The sequence below is a fragment of the Arachis ipaensis genome, chromosome B07, assembly GCF_000816755.2.
Source record: "Arachis ipaensis cultivar K30076 chromosome B07, Araip1.1, whole genome shotgun sequence".
Taxonomy (NCBI): Eukaryota; Viridiplantae; Streptophyta; class Magnoliopsida; order Fabales; family Fabaceae; genus Arachis; species Arachis ipaensis.
This window is the reverse complement of record NC_029791.2, coordinates 19,095,137-19,102,035: the sequence shown is the minus strand read 5'-3', so window position 1 is coordinate 19,102,035 and position 6,899 is coordinate 19,095,137. Positions and strand designations below refer to the sequence as shown.

Below are 6,899 nucleotides of genomic sequence, written 5' to 3'. Positions count from 1 at the left end.
ATAATACATAATACTCAGACTCTCCGTCTTTATCCTAAAAAACAAACGTAACCTAAGATACATCTAGTTTGCATTTTTTTTCCATAAAATTTTAAATAAAAAATATTAAAAATAAAAACATAATTGCAAAACGCCATAAATTATTTATTATATTGATTTATTTTTAGTGTTGTATACGTGAATAGGACTGTAATGAGATAAATATTTGTATAGTGGGTTATGCTTCTCGTCATCAATGCAAAACTGACATTGCAATCTCGCCCCACTGCGAGATGCTCTTGAACCGCCACGCATTCGTGAATAAGCACCCACGCTTTGCGACGCTGTTACACGCTTCTCGTGGATTGCAAGATGCTGGGGTTGGACATGCATTGTTCATGCAGCAGGCACGTCATCCCATCATCCTCTTATATAAGAAGTACCTCCTTCTTATTCTTCTCGCAGGATTTTTCAATCTCGTAAAGTGTGTGATACGAGAGTTATGTGGGACAAACTAAGAACTGTCATATACCAATTGATCCATTACAAGAGCAATAACTAAGAGAATAATAAAAGAAGGTTTTACAAACATAGCTAAATTATTTGTTCAGGAGATACATCAAGAATTGGCCAAGACAATGGTTAACGATTATGAAAAACTAAACGTCTTATTTACAAGTTGTATTGAAAACTCTCGTTAATCAAGTTGAATCAAATAGACATCACTTTATTAGTATTTATTTTAAAATTTATTTTATGTTTAGTTTATTTTATTTTGTTTTGTTTTTTTAGGCCAATTAGGTGTTTTTTCTACTAATTCTTTTGTGCAGGTGCTACAGAAAGAGACTCTTTCAGAGGATATCACGAGTTACAGCTTCACTAATTCAATTTGGAGAGGCTTGGTTCCTCCGAGAGTTGAACTATTTGCATGGTTTGTTTTAGTAGGCAGGGTCAACACAAAGGAGAGACTAAGTAGACTGGGCATTATTAATCAGAATGACAATATATGTGTATTGTGTAAAAAGGATATCGAATTTGTACATCATTTATTTTTTGCTTGTGAGTTTACATGGCAGGTGTGGTGTGCTTGGTTGAAGTATGCTGATAGAACATGGGTCACCCCGGGGTCCGTCAAAGAGTTCTTCGAGAGTTGGACTAGTGTAGCAGGCGGTAAGTCAGAGCAAAAGAAATGGCTAATAGGCTTCTTTGCGGTTATTTGGAACATTTGGTTGGAACAGAACAGCAGAATTTTTCAGAGGTCAGAGACAAGTGTTGAAGGTGTCAAGATTATGTCATTTTCAAGTTATAGGGAATGGTGTGGAGTTGATCCGTTTGGTTGTTGATGGCAATGCCGGAGATGACAACGGATTATACTTGGGTTTTGTTTTTATGTCTTATTTTTTCAGTTTGTTTGGATCCTTTCCTTCATTGTGTTGAGCTCTCTTTGTTCAAAAAAAAAAAAGATTTTGTCTATTTTTATTTTAGTGAACTTATGAATTAGAATTTTAAATTTAAGAGGTATAAAAATTTCTAAAGTTTTGTAGCCACTTTTTTTTTATAATTTCGATGAATGAAATTTTTTTTGAGTTTTTTTAAGAAATTTATTTATGAACAGAAGAGGTAGAATGATTTACTTAACTGTTATATTAGAAAATCAAATTAAAGTAAAAGAATTTCTTTTTTTTTTTTCATCTTATCCTGAGTTCCATTCTGTATCGTTTGGTATCAGAAAGTAAAAAATTCATGCCTTTATTATTCATTAAGTATATACTGTTGTTATTTGTGTCTTTTGTGTTCTTGAATATATAAAAAAAAATCCATCCCGCAAGTAGTTGTCATCCTACCTCGTTCATTTTTCTTGTTAGTGTCTTTTTTCGTGTCTTGTTTTTTCTTAATTGTTATTGTTTATTGTTTTCTTATTGTTTCTTGTTTTCTTTATTGGTTCCAGTAGCGTTTAGGTTTTATTGAAGAAAGAAAAAAATTATTCAGTAAATCAAGAAAAAAAACAAAAAACTAACTTTCAGTAAACCAAAAAAAAGAAAAAAACAAAAGAAAAGAAAAAAAAACATTATACATCTTTAAATATATCTTTAATTTTGTTTTTTTCTTATTTTCTTGTGCCTTATTATTTCTTTTGTTCTTATCTTTAATTTGACATATTCTAGTATCTTATTTTATTGTCTTAAGTATTTTTGTGATTTAACTCTATTTTTGTTATCGAATTTTTCTATTTTTTATTTAGTTTCTAAAGTGCAACAACCAAAAGATACTTAAAAATGGTAAAAGACAAGAGTGATGAGTTTAATAGAGGATCAAAGCCAATTTTAAAAGTGAATACGAGTGTCCATCATCAAGTAAAACACATGAGAGAATGATTGCGAGGTCCTTTCTATAAGATTTTTACAAGTTCATTGCTATAGAACCTCACTCAAAAGATACTCTAGTTGATATGAGGATAATGCAAAGGATCATTCAACACATAACTAATCGCTTGAATGAATTAGAGGAATGGAGGTAGGAGGTGACACAGGTATTATCCAAGAGTACTAAACATGAAACTTTTAGGAATCAACATCAAAATTATGTACATTCTGATAATGACTCTGATGGGACTACAATACTTAGATACAGAAGTCAAGATAGCAATATAAATACGATCAAGATGCAAATACCATCATTCAATTAAAGGAGAAACAATCTTAAAATTTATTTAGAGTGAGAGCATAAAGTGGAACGGATTTTTGCTTGTCAAAATTACTTTGAGGCAAAGAAGGTTCATTTAGCGGCAGCTGCGTTCTCTTAATATTTTGCTTTGGTGGGATGAACTAGTGAAAACAAGACGGTAGAATGACGATCACCCTATAAAGACTTGAGATCATATGAAACGCCTCATGAAGAAGAGATTTGTTCTTTCGTATTACTACAGAGAAGTACATCAGAAGTTACATCGGTTGACTTAAGGCTCCAAATTCGTTGAAGACTAACATAAGAAAATAGAGATGCTTATGATCACGACCAACATAGAAGAGGACACCGAGGTTACTATGGCATGATTTATAAGTGGTTTGAATAGAGTTATTGCTGATGTGGTGGAGTTACATCATTATGTGGAGATAGAAAATTTAGTTAGTATGGCAATGAAGATGGAGAGGCAACAACAAAGAAGAGCAACAAAGGAATTGTCTCATACTAATCCAAAGTGGATTTACACAGAGTCTCATAGTGATGACATAACAAAGACTAAGGGTGTTGAATCTAAGGATAAGTTGTTTGATGCTACAAAGAAGAAAAGTAATTCTAACTCTTCTTCTTTTGCTATTTCTAGGCATAGAGATATTAAATGCTTCAAGTATCATGATTTGGGTCATTATGCTAGTGGTTGTCTGAACAGGAGGATGATGATTATTAGAGGAGGTAATATTGTGTTTGATTCTAATTAAGGTGATGACTCTGATCATAATAGTATGTCACCTTTGGAGGATTATTCTGAAGATGATGTTGAGTATGCAGCCCATATGGTAAATCTCTTGTTGTTAGACGTGTTTTGAATTTACAGGTGAAAGAAGATAGCCTATACCAATGGTAAAATCCTTTTCATACTAGATGCTTAGTGGGTGAAAAAGTGTGTAGTCTGATTATTGATGGAGGGAGTTAGACTAATGTGGCTAATACACTTATGATGGAGAAATTAGGTTGACATGTATTCGACATCCTAAACCATATATTTTGTAGTGGTTGAATGATAGTAGTTAGATAAAGGTTGACAAGCAGGTGACAGTTGCATTCTCTGTTGAAAAATATGTTGATGAAGTATTGTGTGATGTGGTACCAATACAAACTTGTCATTTATTATTAGAGAGATCTTGGCAGTTCGACCGTTGAGCTTTTCATGATGGTTACACAAATCGATTCTCTTTTGTTTTTAATGGTCATAAGATCACTCTTACTCCATTATCACTTAAGAAACTTTACCTGACTAATTGAAGCTTCAACAAGATACCAAGAAAAAAATGGAATGTGAGGTACAAGTAAAACATGAGAGAAAAGAGGTCATGAGAAAAAAGAATATAGCCAAAGACCCAAAGGTTGTGAAAAGAAAGAAAATAGTGTATGTCATGAAAATAATGCGAATACAAAGAAAGACGAGAGAGTTGAAAGAAAATTGTGTTTCTTTGCAAAAGCGAGAGATTTAAAGAGTGCTTTAGTTGGCAAAAGAGCTATGATTATGGTTTGGTTTAAAGACACTTTATTATCTGATACTGAACTTAATCTAAGTTTGTCAAATAGTTTTGTCTCTTTGTTGCAGAAATTTGCAGATGTCTTTTCTATTAATGTGTCAAGTGATTTTTCTCTATTACGAGGGATTGAACACCAAATTAATTTTATTTCTAATGCTATCATTCCTAATAGACTAGCTTATATGAGTACCTTGAGGAGACAAAGGAGCTTCAAAAATAAGTGGATGAATTATTGGCCAAAGGCCACATAAGATAGAGTATGAGCCCATGTGCTGTACCCGTTTTATTAGTTCCAAAGAAGGGTGGTACTTGGAGGATGTGCATGGATTGTCATGTAGTCAACAAGATTACAGTAAAGTATCATTATCCTATCCTTAGGTTAGATGACATGCTTGATAAATTATATAGTGCATGCATATTCATTAAAATTGATTTGAAAAGTGGGTATCATCAAATTATAATAAAATCAGGGGATGAATGAAAGACTGCATTTAAAACAAAACATGAGTTATATGAGTGATTAGTAATGCCTTTTGGGTTAACTAATGCACCTAATACGTGCATCTGATGAACCATATTTTGCGAGATTTTTTGGATAAATTTGTTGTTTATTTTGATGATATTCTCATTTATATCACTTGTTTGGATGACCACTTGTCACATATTTCAATTATTTTGAGGTGCTTCGAAGAGAGAAATTATATGTCAATCTTAAAAAGTGCATATTTTTTATTGATAGAGTTATGTTTTCTGGTTTTGTTGTGAGCGCGAGTGAAATTGAGGTTGATGAGAAAAAGGTGAAGGCTATTCGTGAATGGCCAACGTTTAAGAATGCTTTTGAGGTAAGAAATTTCATGGTTTAGCTGGATTTTATAGGAGATTTGTGAAAAAAAATTTCTACTATTGCTACGCCTCTCACCGAGGTTATAAAAAAAGATGATGCGTTAAAATGGGACCAAGAACAAGAAATTGCATTTCATACTCTAAAAAATTATTTGTATTCTGCTCCTATTCTTGTTTTATCTAACTTTGATAAAATCTTTGAGATTGAATGTGATGCTTATGGGATTAATATAGGTGTTGTTTTGATATAGAAAAGCGAGTCATTGTCTTCTTTAGTAAAAAGTTAAATTTTGCTCAACGCAAATATTCAACTTATGACAAAAAATTATATGTTTTGGTTCGAATTTTGGAGGTTTGGCAACACGACCTATTATCTAAGGAGTTTGTGATTCACACAGTTTATGAATCTTTAAAACACCTAAAGGCACAAGGTAAGTTTAATGAAAGATATGCTAAATAGGTGGAATTCATTGAGACATTTTCATATATGATTGCACTTAAATAATGTAAAGGAAATATAGTTGCTTTGATTACTACACTTACTTCTAAGTTATTAGAGTTTGAGTTTTTAAAAGAGTTGTATGCAACTAATCCTCAATTTTCTGCTATTTATACCTCTTAAGAATATGGTGCATTTAACACATTTTATAGGCATGAAGATTTTTATTTTGTGGTAATAGAATTTGTGTGCCTGCTTGTTCTATTAGAGATTTACTTATTCTGGAGTCACATAGTGGAGTTTGATGGGTCATTTTGATGTGCATAAGATTTTGGATGTATTATCTGAACATTTTTATTGGCCACACATGCGTAAGGATGCTGAAAAATTTTATGCTAAATGTATTGCATGTAAACAGGCTAAATCTAAGTCCTTACCACATGGTTTATATACTTTCTTACCAGTTTCGATGTATTTGTCGGTTGATATTTCTATGGATTTTATTTTTGATTTGCCTCGAATTAGGAGGTAGAAATATCATTTTTGTTGTGGTAGAAAAGTTTAGTAAAGCGGCTCATTTTATTACATGTCATAAAACTAATGATACAACAAAATATTATTGATATGTTCTTTAGAGAGGTTGTGCACTTGCATGGTATTCCCCAAACTATTATTTCTAATCGTGATGTAAAATTTTTGAGTCATTTTTAAAAATTGTTATAGAATAAGTTGGGAACAAAATTGTTATATTCTACTACTTGTCATCCTCAGACTGATGGTCAAACTGAAGTAGTAAATAGAACATGTGAGATCTTATTACGTGTTGTTGTTGGTAAGAATCTGAAAACTTGAGAAGATTGTTTACATTTTATTGAGTTTGCTTATAATAGAACACTTCATTTTTCTACCGTTTTTTCTCCTTTTATACTTGTGTATGATTTTAATCTTTTATCTTTTTTAGAATTATTACCTTTATCTTTGAGTAATCTTATTAGCTTGGATGCGGAAAGTAAAACTGAAAATGTTAAAGCAATGTACTTGAAAGCACGTGAGTTGATTGAAAAAAAATCAGGTTGACAGCTCAAAGGATGAATAAAAGTTGAAGACAACTTGTCTTTAAATCTGGTGAATGGGAGTGAGTTCATCTGAGAAAGGAGAGATTTTCTACTTAAAAAAAATTCAAGTTAGACCCTAGAGGTGCTAGTCCATTTCAAGTGCTCGAAGAAATCAATAACAATGCTTACAAGATTGACCTTTTAGGTGAGTATAATGTGTTGGCTACTTTTAATGTTTCTGACCTATCTCTTTTTGATTTGGATGCAGATTCAAAGACGAATCTTTTTTAGGAGGGAAGGAATGATACGAGCTCTGTGGGACAAACTAAAAACTGTCATACCCCA

The 6,899-nt window shown here is 32.1% G+C and overlaps 1 long non-coding RNA gene across 1 annotated transcript in view; it reads left to right on the top strand.

Moving 5' to 3' along the window:
• The window catches only part of LOC107608648, an 11,472-nt gene extending 4,952 nt beyond the window's left edge, over window positions 1-6,520 (top strand). Inside the window, exon 3 of the long non-coding RNA XR_001612958.2 lies at window positions 6,510-6,520. This is a non-coding gene — a long non-coding RNA (uncharacterized LOC107608648). The remainder of the gene's footprint in view (window positions 1-6,509) is intronic.